This window comes from Loxodonta africana, chromosome X (assembly GCF_030014295.1).
Source record: "Loxodonta africana isolate mLoxAfr1 chromosome X, mLoxAfr1.hap2, whole genome shotgun sequence".
Classification (NCBI taxonomy): Eukaryota; Metazoa; Chordata; class Mammalia; order Proboscidea; family Elephantidae; genus Loxodonta; species Loxodonta africana.
The window spans coordinates 128,153,075-128,166,030 of record NC_087369.1 but is presented as its reverse complement, the minus strand read 5'-3'; the positions used below and the strand labels follow the sequence as shown (position 1 = coordinate 128,166,030).

General features: G+C 47.9%; 1 protein-coding gene across 1 annotated transcript in view; it reads right to left on the bottom strand.

The window, feature by feature from the left end:
- FRMPD3 (FERM and PDZ domain containing 3) overlaps positions 1-12,289 on the bottom strand; it is a 93,544-nt gene extending 81,255 nt beyond the window's left edge. The window contains exon 1 of the mRNA XM_064278661.1: positions 12,171-12,289. The gene's annotated coding sequence lies outside the window, so the exon portion shown is untranslated. The remainder of the gene's footprint in view (positions 1-12,170) is intronic.
- Between the last annotated feature and the right edge of the window lie 667 nt (positions 12,290-12,956).

Below are 12,956 nucleotides of genomic sequence, written 5' to 3'. Positions count from 1 at the left end.
AAAGGATACATAAACTCATGCAAACGAAGGACTCACTGGCTCAAGCAGATTTGCCCCAGGAGAGAATAAGGAGGGCTCTAAATGGATACCAAACAAGACAGGCGAAGTCGCACTGGGGACTAGGAGAGAAAAATCTGAAAGATGGAGCATTGTTGGGGCCTACTGAAGAGTTTGGTCAGCGAAAGAACAGCCTGAGGACTTGAGACATTTGGGAGTAAGAAGAAGAAGATGCTGAAAGAGAGGTGAGTGCAGAAAACAATAATTTCAGCTGCCATTTATCGAGGACTTAACTTTGCTCCAGGCACTGTGCACATATTACCTCATTCCATCCTGACAACCCCATGATCTAGAGAGTATTATTGTCATTTTACAGATAAGGAAACTGAGATTTGGAAAGAGAGATGAAGTAACTTGCCCAAGGATATATACCTAGTAAGTAGTGGAGCCACAATTTTAACCTACACCTGACTGACTCCAGAGATACTTGTCCATCCTCCTTGACTTTTGCCAAGTACTTGTGGACTAGTTTCCCAGAAGGCAATGAGGTAGACTCAGTGGGAATATTCAGTAGCTTATTTTTCCTCAAGCAAACTGAGGGTCGCTCTGGTGCTATCTGTAAGAGCAGCCTCCCTTGAAGCCACCACACCACCAGGTAACATATTGGAGACCCCAGCCCCAGAATTGACTTCCTACATGCCGCTAAGTCCACTCTTGGGACCAATTCCATAAGTCCTCACATTGCTGTTAACCTCAGTCACCGCCAGAGAGAAGTCCAAGTCTTCTTGGACTCTGGTCATCCCTCAGAACCCAGACTCTCATTGCCATAGTGGTCTTGTTCATATTTTAATCCCACTCTTCCTCTCCCTTTCAAGCCCTCCAACTGTGTCCTCTGGAATTCACAGTCAACAGCAAACTCCTGTATGTCTTCAATATAATTTTCTGAAAGTACCCTTAACCTTCTTTTCCAATTGAAGCCTAGTTACTCCTTAAGGACACTATTTCCCCACCAGCCCTTTTAAGTGGAATTTGTTTTTTCTTCCTCTCAACTCTTAAGTCCTTCAGGACCTGGAGGTGGGATAAGGTGTCCTCTTTGCTCACCACTGTTGCCACCAGGCCATTATCACCGCTCCCGTCTGCAAAAAGCCTGTTCCTTTAAGGAACATGCCTGACCTCTACTTCTGCCACTTGTTTTCCCTCCTCATTATTATTTATGGACCTCCTGGCAGTCCCCGCATTCACTGAGGACTTGAGTTCCTAGTCACATGTGATCTTCCCCTCCACTCCAATTCTTTTTTAAACTTTGTTTTGTTGTTGTTGAGAATATACACAGCAAAACATACACCAATTCAACAGTTTCTACATGTACGATTCAGTGACACTGATTACATTCTTTGAGTTGTGCGATCATTCACATCCTCCTTTTCTGAGTTCTTCCTCCCCCATTAACATAAACTCAGTGCCCCCTAAGGTTCCTGTCTAATCTTTCTAGTTGCTATTGGCAATTTGATCCCATAGACATGGTTCTTAAAAGAGCATAATCCTCAAGGAAGACATTCTTTACTAGTTAAGCTAAACTACTGTTTGATTTTAAGAGGGCTTCAGGGGATATTTTTGGTTTAAGGTTTAAAGATTATCTCAGGGCAATAGTTTCAGGGTTCATCTACCCTTCATGGCTCCAGGAAGTCTGGAGTCCATGAGAATTTAAAATTCTATTCCACATTTCCTACCTTGTCATCAGGATTCTTTTATAAAATCTTTGATCAAAATGTTCAGTAATGGTAGCCAGGCACCATTCAGCTCTTCTGGTCTCATGGAAAAGGAGGTAGTTGTTCACAGAGGTCCACTTCAATTCTTGATAACACTACTGGTGAATTCTACATCCACATGGTGGTGAGGAGGCCTTCAACAACTGCTTCCTCCACTTAATCACTCAACTCCATCATCACACCTAAACTTTGGGTCACCATCAGATATCATACCACTTCCCAAATCTGCATCGTCAATATCCCACTGTTTACTACACCATCTAGCCTGGCAGCTTACCTCTACAGGGATTCCTACTACAGTAATAATTGGACATGTCACGATCACCTATTCAGTTCTTACTTGGTATTCCTTTTTCCTGGAAATCTCTTCCCTCATTCTTTGCGGGGCTGACTCTTTATCCTTCAGACCTCAGCTTAATTGTCACCTCTTAAGAGAGGCCCTTCCCTAAGCACTTTCCCCTAATTATTCGCTTTCTTACTTTCCTTCAAGCTCCTTCCTATCTTCAAGTCTCTTGTCCAGATTAGAACCCCTGGTCTATTATTATGATCTTTCTCTTGCAAACACCTTCAACTTCCTTGTTTCCTCTCCCTGTGTCGTATCTTCTTTGCAAAACCTCACTCCTTGATGTAGCTCTTAACCACTGAGCCTCCAGGGCTCTACCACAGGCACAGAGGTTAGAATTTACCACACATATCTTTGGGGGACACAATTTAATCCATAACATGGGGACTGCTATTATGCCATAATGACAGCATGACCACACTCTCCCCATTTCACAGATGGGGGTGTGGCAGCCTGGGGCAAATCAAAACAGCATGAGGAAAAGACCCAGTGTACCTTCCTGACTTAGGTCAATTCGCCAGTCACCAGAGGAAGAAAGGCCTGGTGATCTACTTCTGAAAACTCAGTCACTGAAAACCCTATAGAGCACAGTTCTACTCAAGTACACGTGGGGTTGCCATGAATCAGAATCGACCCCAAAGTAACTGGTTTATATGCAGATAATTCCCAAATCTGCTCCTCTTTGGTGAACTCCCGAACTTATATATTCTAACCACCTACTCTGACATCCCCACTTTTATGTCTCACAGGAATCTCAAACCTAACATGTCCAAAATTATACTCTTGATTTGTTTCCCCCTCAAGCCTAGGCTTCCTTCATTCTTCCTCATCTCAGTACATGGCACCATTATCTCTTCAATTACTCAAGCCAGAAACCTGAGAGTCATTCTTGATTCCTGCCTCTCCCTTTACATCGAATCCCTCAGTATCATCAGCTGTTCCTTCAAAACACACCCAGAATCTGACCAACTCTCTCCATCTTCACTATTATCACCCAGTTCAAGCCACCATCAACTCTCCTCTAGACTGCTGCAGCATCTCCTTACTGGTCTCCCTGTATCCATTGGTGTTGCCCCCTTCCAGTCTGGTATCTACAGATATTGCCAAAGTCCAAATCAGATCCTGTCACTCTCCTGCTTTACAAGCCTTCAGACATTTCCTACTGAAAGTGAAGAATATCCAAACTGCTTTCCATGGCCTATGAGGACCTGTGTGATCTGCTCTCACCTTCCTTACCAAACCCCTCTTATGCTAGTCTTACTCTTGCCTATTACAGTCATGACCCACTGGCCTCCTTTCAGTCTCTGAACAACCAAGTTCTTTGCCACCTCAAGGCCTTCCCACGTGGTATTCCTTTTTTTCTGAAAACCTCTTTCTGCATTCTTCACGTGGCTCTTCTTCAATCCTTCAGGTATCCACTTAAATATCACCTCCTCACAGAGACCTTCCCTGTTATGCCCTGGCTATTCTCTGTTACTGCAACCTGTTTGTTTCCTTCATGAGACTCATCGTAATTTGTAATTAGATGTGATTATTTGTGAATCACTATGAGTCGGAATCAACTCGATGGCACTGGGTTTGGTTTTTGGTTTATTTGTGATTCATGTAATTATTTGCCTGTAAACCCCATAAGGGTAGGGACCCTTTGTCTTTTGTTCAACACTGTATCCCCAACACCAAGTATGGTACCTGGCCCATAGTAGGTACTTTAATAAATTAAAAAGTAATTAATAAATATTATCTAAATGAATGAATGCATGAATGATACTGAGCAACATGGATTAGAATCATTTGGCCATTCCATGCAATTCATTATCAAATACCTACTGGTTCTGTCTCAGCCTGTGAAAAACAGGTTTCTGGAATAGATGCCTATTCCATGGGAGAAACCTCCCAATGTCTCTGGTCAAAGAGAAAAGTGAGGAAAGAATAGAGTCCAGGGAAGAGTATAAGGAGGGCTACAATCTAAGAAGAAATGAGAGAAAGTGTGGCTGGGGTTTGAGCGTGGGGAATCCAATAGCTATTCCTTTTCAGGGAAGGAATTTTTCTCGAAAGGACAATTATCCTTTAAGAATGGCAAGAGGCAGAGGGGTAGACAAGAATGACTTTGGATAGTCCTTCCCACTCCTGAGAGTCTCTGGTTACTTTACTGGGGCAGCTTCCTTCTTTCCTTTCCAGGCCTTCATGGCCCTGCAACTTCCTCCTCAGCTGAGCTTGGAGAGGAATCTTCTGGAAAACCTGCTATTGTCTGGATTCTTTTTCTGCTTGTCTGAACAGTTGTTTTTCCCAGTAGGCTGGAATGGAGACACCTGTCAGTCTGTTCTAGTAGGTCACAGGGGAGCAGGCAGAGAGGTCAAGACCATCTGTCCTTCCACAAATACCTGGGAGCCTAGAGTCACCTCATGAAAGACCAACCCCATAATACTTCTGAGAAGATGCTGCAGAGGACACTTTTGGCAGCCACCCTTCCCCTTTCTACTTCTCCCCTCAAGGGCTACACATCCAATAGACTCAGACATGTTGTCTAATAGGCCCAGACACGTTCCTAAACCCTCCCTGCTGGGGCTGCCAGCCCAGTGACAGATGCAAGGACTGTGCCAGATGTGAGGTTGATGCCATATGGCACTATGGGCCACAAGGTCTGAAGCTGCTGCCACTGATCTGTGGTGAAGTTAGTGGGGAGATCCTCACATTTTAGCCCCCACTCACCTGTCACTGGCAGAGGCAGTAAGGGGAAACTGGAGCAATGAAATATTCATGGGAGCTTGAAGGAGTTATCTTGTAACTCTGAAGAGCTCTGGGCACCCCAGCCCCCACCCTTCATGTACCACACCAAGTGTTTCTGAAGAAGGCAGAGACAGGGACTGACTGAGCCAGAGGTGGAAAGAGGAGGAATGAAGGAAAAGACAAGCAAGGGGGGAAGACAGCTGCACAGGAAAGGGGGCCAGACAGAGCCAAGAAGGAGAGGGGAGGAAAGGCTGAGAAACAAGGCAGAAGAGAAGAGCTAAGAGTCGGGCCTAGGAGTCAGCAAAGGAGAAAGAAAAGGCTTGGGGGAACGCAAGCAGTACAGAGAAGCTGTGCCACCAACTTTGGTTTGCTTTAGCTTTTTGTTGTTGATTTTGTTTTTGTTGTTGATTTGTGACTTAGGAGAAGGCCCATGTGTTACAGGGTAGAACTTCTCCACAGGGTTTTCTTGGCTATAATCTTTATGGAAGTAAATCGCTAGGCCTGTTTCTTCCATGTTGCCACTGGGTGGGTTCGAACTGCCAACCTTTTGGTTACAAGCCAAGCGCAAACAGTTTGTGCCACTCAAGGACCTTTGCTTTAGATTTTTGGAGGCCCTCTCCAGTTCCTCACCTGTTCTGTAAATGTCCTGAAATTGCCCCCTAGTGCTGCTAAAAGGCCACATGGTAATAACAGCCTTCTGGTATAGGACTTCTGGTGATCAAGCTCTAGTGCTGCTGTAACAGAAATACCCCAAGAGGATGGCTTTAACAAATAGAAATTTATTTTCTCACAGTTTAGGAAGCTAGAAATCTGAATTCAGGGTGCCAGCTCTAGGGGTGGGCTTTCTCTCTCTCTCAGCTCTGGAGGAAGGTCCTTGACTCCTTGAGCTTCTGCTCCTGGGCAATCTTCATATGGTTTGGCATCTCTCACACCCCATCTCCGCTTCTCTCACTTTCTTGTTTGATCTCTTTTATATCTTGTAAGAGATTGACTCAAGACACACCCTGCACTAATCCTGCCTCATTGACATAACAAAGATAACCCATTCCCAAAAGGATTATAACCACAGGCATACCAAAATCCATTGCCATGGAGTCTCATAGCAGAGTAGAACTGCCCCATAGGGTTTCCAAGGAGTGGCTGGTGGATTGGAACTGCCAACCTTTTGGTTAGCAGCCGTAGCTCTTAACCACTGCACCACTAGGGCTCAACCACAGGCATAGAGTTTAGGATTTACAACACATATTTTGAGAGGACACAATTCAGTCCATAACATAGGGACTACTATCATGCCATACTGACAGCATGACCGCACTCTCCCTGTTTCACAGATGGGGATGTGGCAGCCTAGGGCAAATCAAAACAGCTCGAAGGAGAGACCCAGGGTACCTTCTTGACTTAGGTCAATTTGCCAGCCACCAGAGGCTGTTATTTTTCTTGTGCGAGAGAATGAGATTGAGATGAGAAAATAGGAAGGGGAGAGAATTCCAGAAGGTGGGAGGGAATGGTCATAATGGGAAAAGTGGATTTGGCAGGGAAGGGAGCAGCAGGCCTGAATTCTTCCCCTCAGTGAACACATCTCTCTGAGGCCAGGCTGGGCCGTGGAGTTCTCACAGAGTGCTAAGCCAGGAGAGGGTCCCTGGCCACCCAGACCTCTCTCTCCTCTTGGATCCCAGCCTCCAGTCTGCCAAGTGCTGAACTGTAAGCAAAGCTTGGAGGCTGAAGGGGGAGCAGGTGTCAGCAGGAGCTTCTGGGAACTTACCAACAAGTAGCTGCCTCCAGCAGCCAAAGACCCAGGACTCAGATAGCGCCCCTCTGGGGGCTGCTTGGCAGGCGCCGGCTGTACAGGGTTCTGAGCAAAGCCTCCTGAAGCCAAATGAGGGCCTAGTCAGCTGGATGGCTGTGCCTGTTCCCTCCTCTCTGTGAGGTTGATAGGCTTCAATGGCCTGGCCCATTAGCCTTGGCTGTGCCCAATCCCTGACTCTGGTCAAACAGCCAGAGAATCTCAGTTGGCAGGGACCTTGAAAGGTATTTACTTCAATCCTTGTCCACCCTCTGCTGATTTCCAGAAGCAGCAGGGGAAGGCTTTCCAGAGGAGGACTGCAGCTGGGTATTGCAGGAAGGACCAGAATTTGGATAAGCAGAGAGAGGTGGAGAAAGCACCCAGGACAGGCCCAGAGACAGAAGTGAGCAGGGAATATGTAGTAGGAGGCATGAAGACCACAGCCTAAGTGGTGGTGGGAGGTTGCTGGAGAGAGGTTAGCTGGGAAGCAAGAAGCTGTAGTACACCCTGAGTAGACAGTGAGTAGGCCTCTCCCTCACTCCCTCTCTCTTGTCTGGCTCTGCTGGGCTACAAGGTCCTCTCCTCAAGGGAGCTTGTGAGGAAAGAGGCTAACCAGTCTAGTCATAAAACCAAAAAAAAAAAAAAACAAAAACAAAAAACCAAACCTGTTGCTGTCTAGTCAATTCCGACTCATAGTGACCCTATAGGAGAGAGTAGAACTGCCTCATAGAGTTCTTGTCTTAGTTATCTAGTGCTGCTATAATAGAAATACCACAAGTGGATGGCTTTAACAAAGCGAAATTTATTCTCGTACAGTCTAGGAAGCTAGAAGTCTGAATTCAGGGCACCAGCTCTAGGAGGAGGCTTTCTCTCTCTCTTGGCTGTGGGGGAAGGTCCTTATCATCAATCTTCCCCTGGTCTAGGGGCTTCTCAGCACAGTGACCCCAGGTCCAAAGGATGCACTTTGCTCCTGGTGTTTCTTTCTTGGTAGTATGAGGTCCCCTCCTCTTTGCTTGATTCTCTCTTTTATATCTCAAAAGAGATTGATTCAATACAACCTAATCCTGTAGATTGAGTCCTGCCTCATTAACATAACTGCCTCTAATCCTGCCTCATTACATCATAGAGGTTAGGATTCACAACACATAAGGTAATCCTATCAGATGACAAAATGGTAGACAATACTGGGAATCACGGCCTACCCAAGTTGATACACATTTTGGAGGGACACAATACAATCCATAACAGTTTTCAAGGCTGTAATCTTTACAGAAGCAGACTGCCACATCTTTCTCCTGTGGAGTGGCTGGTGGGTTCGAACCGCCGACTTTTGGTTAGCAGCCGAGCTCTTAACCACTGCACCACCAGGGCTTGTAAGTCTAGTCATAAACCAAAAAAAAAAAAAACACACCCAGTGCTATCGAGTTGATTCCAACTCATAGTGACCCTATAGGACAGAGTAGAACTGCCCCATAGAGTTTCCAAGGAACACCTGGCAGATTCAAACTGCCGACCCTTTGGTTAGCAGCCATACAACTTAACCACTACACCACCAGGGTTTTCAGTCTAGTCATAGCTGAGCAGAAAAAGGTCCATCCATCCCACTGCTTTGCCTAGATGTCCCTCTGGCCTACTCCAGCCTTGTGTGAGATGATGCAGGTCGTAGCTGAAGCTCATACGCTATATCAAGCAGGAACCAGGCTGACCTCTTGTGAGGGAACTAACAGGAGGACACCTCCACCCCCCACAGCCCAGGTTTCCTCCCTGTCCACCATCTTCAAGCTCTCCATCCAGGAGTACAGAGTAGAGGCAGAGCAGAAATGAGGCCAAGGAACAACTGGACAGAAAAGGGTATGTGAGCAGAGGCCTGGTTAACTCCTATCACCCAGTCAGGAGGTGTCCAGAGATGCCAACTGCAGCCTCAGGGCAATAGGGCACCTTTCATTCTGCCTAATTGCAGCTTCCTGCTGAGAGGAAGGAAGGATAATAAGGTCTTTCCTAAGCTGGGGTCAGAAAAGGGAGAGGGAGGCTGGGAAGCCTCCACATAAGAATAAAAGCCAAGGGCAAGAGCGCATGCTGAGTTACTATCACAGAAGGCACGAGTTAGCACTCAAACACTACACAATTCCCCCATGCTGTTTGTTGTGAAGCCCCTGTCTGTGTCCTAGAGGTGAGTGGCAGTAAAACTGTAAACCTCAAAGGGTTTGTAGGCTTGTCTTTGTCTTTGGAGGAAGCAGGGAAGTGGGGAATGAGGAGATTATATCCTACACTGCAACCAGAACCCTAGGGAATACCAAGACCTTGCAGGCTCCTTCTTGTGGGCACAATTTGATAATGGACCCCAGACTAGATTCACTAAGGCAGAAAAGCAGACCCAGGCATTTTAGAAAGAACAAAAAAGGGTAAGGGAAAAAAATGTGTATATACTTTTTCTTTTTCCCTAACCCTCAGTTACCAGAACATTCTATTAACCAGGAGAGCCCTTCCCCAAACATTTGAGTTTCAGCATTATCACATATTTCCATTTTTTCAGTGATTAAAAATCCACAGAGCTGGGACTCTCTGTTGTTGATAAATGTGAATTCTGCTCTCATTTCCCTTCTTATAACGGAAATAATAGCAGAGTCCCTTGTTGTGAATCAAGGGCTCTGTCCAGCAGCTTTTAGATAGCATTCATTTATTCATCCGTATAGTCAACAAAAATTTCCTGAGCACCCACTATGTGCCAGGCATGGTGCTGGGTACCGGTGACACAGAAATAAGTAAGTCCCAGTCTCTCTCCTCCGGGAGGTTGCTGTCTAAAGTGGGGGTCTAGTTGACTGGAGTTGGGTGCCTTTTTGACTCATAGCAACCCCATGTGACAAGAGTAGGACTCCCCCATAGGGTTTTCTTGGCTCTGATCTTAATAGAAACAGATCACCACGTCTTTCTCCTGTAACAGCTGGGTGAATTCGAATCACTAACCTTTGGGTTAGCAGCAGAATACTTAACCATTTGTACCACCAGCGCTCCTTCTAAGGTGGGGGACAGGTATGTAAACAGACATACAAAACCATGTGTCATCTGGCACCACAAGGGGCAGCAGAGGATGCTATGGGAGCTTGGAGGAGGCTACCTTCCCCTGCCTGGTGACTCCTAGCAGACCCTCGAACTGAGTCGTGAAGGTAAGTAGGAGTCCAGCAGATAGGCAAGGCAGAGAAGGGCATTCTAGAAATGGAATGGCAAACATGACAGCACACAAATAATACGATTTGGTGAAGAGTGAAATCTAGGTATTTAAGGTGTTTAAGGCACTGCAACTAGAAGAAGAAATCATAGAACAAATTCAGACAAAAGTGAAAGGCAGTTTTAATTCCTGGTTGCAGAAATGAGGGCAGAGGATGTTACCCATTGACCCCTTTCTTATGAAATGACTCAATGTATTCAGAAGAGGCCGTAGAGACAACCAGAGACACAGCCCAGCACTAGGGTTATCAGCCAAGGATCTTATGAACCACTAAAGCTATATATGGAAGGCCCCCCTCTCACAGGAGGCAGGAAGGGTGGACCTCCCCTAGATGCACTGAGAAAGAGCCATAGTAACTGGAGACCAAAGCCACAAAGTTCACACACCCCGGTATGGCCACACTGAAGAGGTCTGTGTGCAGCTAGATCTAAGAATGGGCAACAGCCAATGGTGGGAAGTCACAAACAACTCAGCCTCAGGGCGAGATGTAGACACAGGAAGAACCCCTTGGGTCCTGGCCACATTCCCTGTATTTCAGCTCACAGGGGCAATGTTCGGGGAGGGGACTGAATATCAACAGGCACAGCGTTAACACTATTCAGGTAGAGACTGAGCGCCCCTCCCCGACAGGTGGGAAGATGGCCTTATCCGGCATTGCAACTAAGGCTCTAAAAACTTTGTAGAAAATAATTCCTAGCCCAGCTACTCAGATAGAGCCATAACATCGGATTAACAACTCCAAGTCAGCAGACCAGGCAGTTGTCTAATTAATAAAACTTATAAAGCAGAACAACTTATTGATGTTACAGGCACGGCACTTAGTGTAACAACAAAACCCAAATCCATGCAGAACACTCCACCTTCTCTAGGAAGCCCTTTCTTCACCAACCTGTATAATCCCTTCCTTAGTGTAACTGCAGGCTGGGAAATGGAGGGGACAGGACAATGCTCTGGGTAACTGGCTGGGGGTACTGAGAGGGGTAAAAGCCAATTCATCATATTTGTAGTGGTTAAGAATGGGGATGCTGAAGTAAGACTGGATTGAAATCCAGCTCTGCCTCTCACTAGCTGTGGGACCTTGGGCCTGTCGACCTTTCTGCGCCTCTATTTCCTCATCTGTAAAATGAGGATATTAGTATTTACCTCAGAGGGTTGTTCTAAAGATTAAATAAGACAAAGTATGCAAAACACTTAGAACTGTGCCTGGCACACAGAAAGCTCTGAGTGAATGCCAGCTACTGTTATTATTGGGCAATAATTCTTATTATTACATAAAGAGCTTAGCACACTGCTTGGCACATAGTAATAGTAGCTACTATGACGGCAGTGGTCTGGTTATGATCATCAGTACTCTCGGTAAGGTGAGCCGCTGAGAACAGAGGAGCAGAGGGAGATCTGGGTCTTCTCTGAGAAGGGGACTAAGTGACTTAGGATAAACTCGCCTTTGTGATCTCAGAACCCCTGAATCTTACACAGCCCAAGCAAAGAAAATGACCGGGATGTGCCAGTATATTCCCACTTGCCAAGGTTTCTACAATTAATGCGCCACCTCTTTTTTTCGTATGGTGGTCTTGTTTCTCAGCCCCACAGGAGCTTCCAGAACTCTGAGGCTTCGCACCCCAGGGAAGGCCATGAGAGGGTAAGCCAGCCAGAGTGCCCCGCCCTGGGGCAGCAGAGACGCTGTGGGCGGGGGGTGCAAGCTCAAAGCCCACTGCACTTCTGACGCAGCCCCCCCAGGGGGTGGAGCTTCAGGGCAGAGCGAGGGCGAGGGCGGGTCCCAACACCTGGAGGGGGCGCCCTGCCCTGGCCCAGCGGTGGCTGCCCTCTCAGCTGCTCACTCCTTCTCTTCTTCCTCTCTCCCAGCTTCCACAGTTCTCCCCAGCTGAAAACTTACCGCTACCACCGCCACTTTCCACAGGCAACCAAACAAACCCTCAGCCCCACGCATCTTGCCTTCCAATTTCCTCGTAGGCAGCGCTGCAAGGGGCGTCATGGGCTGTCCGGTGGCCTGGACGAAGCCCTCGGGACTTGGGGTGGAGGTAAAGGTGCAGGTGGGGGGAGGGGAGAGGATGGGGGGAGGGGATGTCGGCTCCCAGCGCGCCAACTCCAGTCCAGGGACTGCGGGTGCTGAGCGGGCGCGCACCCAGGAAGAGGGGGCCCAAGCAGAGCACCGCCACAAGTCACTTGGAGGGGCCGATGAGGTGCCTAGCACTCAGCTGACAAGCCCTCCCCCACCCCGGACCCCTGCCTCAAGTGCCCGACGCCCCGCTTTCTGACATGTCCCAGGCGAGCCCAGCCCTGGCTGCCGGCGAGCGTGGTACTTACTGTCGGGGCCTCTCCCGGAGCTGGGCTGGGCAGCTGCCCGGCACCGGCACCCTCTCCGGCTTGCGCGCTGCCCCTGGCTGTGCCCAGCGCCGACGGTAGCGGCAGCGGAGTCTGTAGGAAGAGAAAGATTACGCCTGCCTTAGAAACCCAGCCCCTGCTGTGACCAGAATCTTAAAGAAGGAGGCGACTGGCTGGGCCCCAGAGCCGCGGCTGAGGTGGCGAACTAGCGAGAGAGCTGGTAAACACACAGCGTCTGCCGCCTGTCGCCCGCCCCGCAATCTAGCCGCCTGAGCCTCCTGCGCTCCCTGGAGGATCCTCCCTCCCCCCATGGACTAGCCCCACGGGGGAGTTGAGGAGGCGGCGGCTCAACTACAGACTCCTGCCGCTTGGTGAGCACTTACTAAGTGCCGGGCATTGAGCTTTACATCCGTTTTTCTCATTCCATCATCCTCTGTGTAGTAACAATCACGTCTACCCATTGTACAGAGATAAAACTGAGGCTCGGAGAGCAAAGCAAATAGCTCCAATTATAGGAGCTAGTAAAGGTTTAGTAAAGGAGCCCTGGTTGTGCAATGGTTAAGCGCTGGGCCGGCTGGAATTTACCAGCTGTTCCACAGGAGAAAGACCTGGCGATCTGCTCCCATAAAGATTACCAAACCAAACCCGTTATCCTTGGTAGCAACCCTATAGGACTGAGCAGAACTGCCCCATCGGGCTTCCAAGGTGGTAATCTTTACTGAAGTGCACTGCCACATCTTTCTCCTGTGGCTGGTGGATTCGAACTAC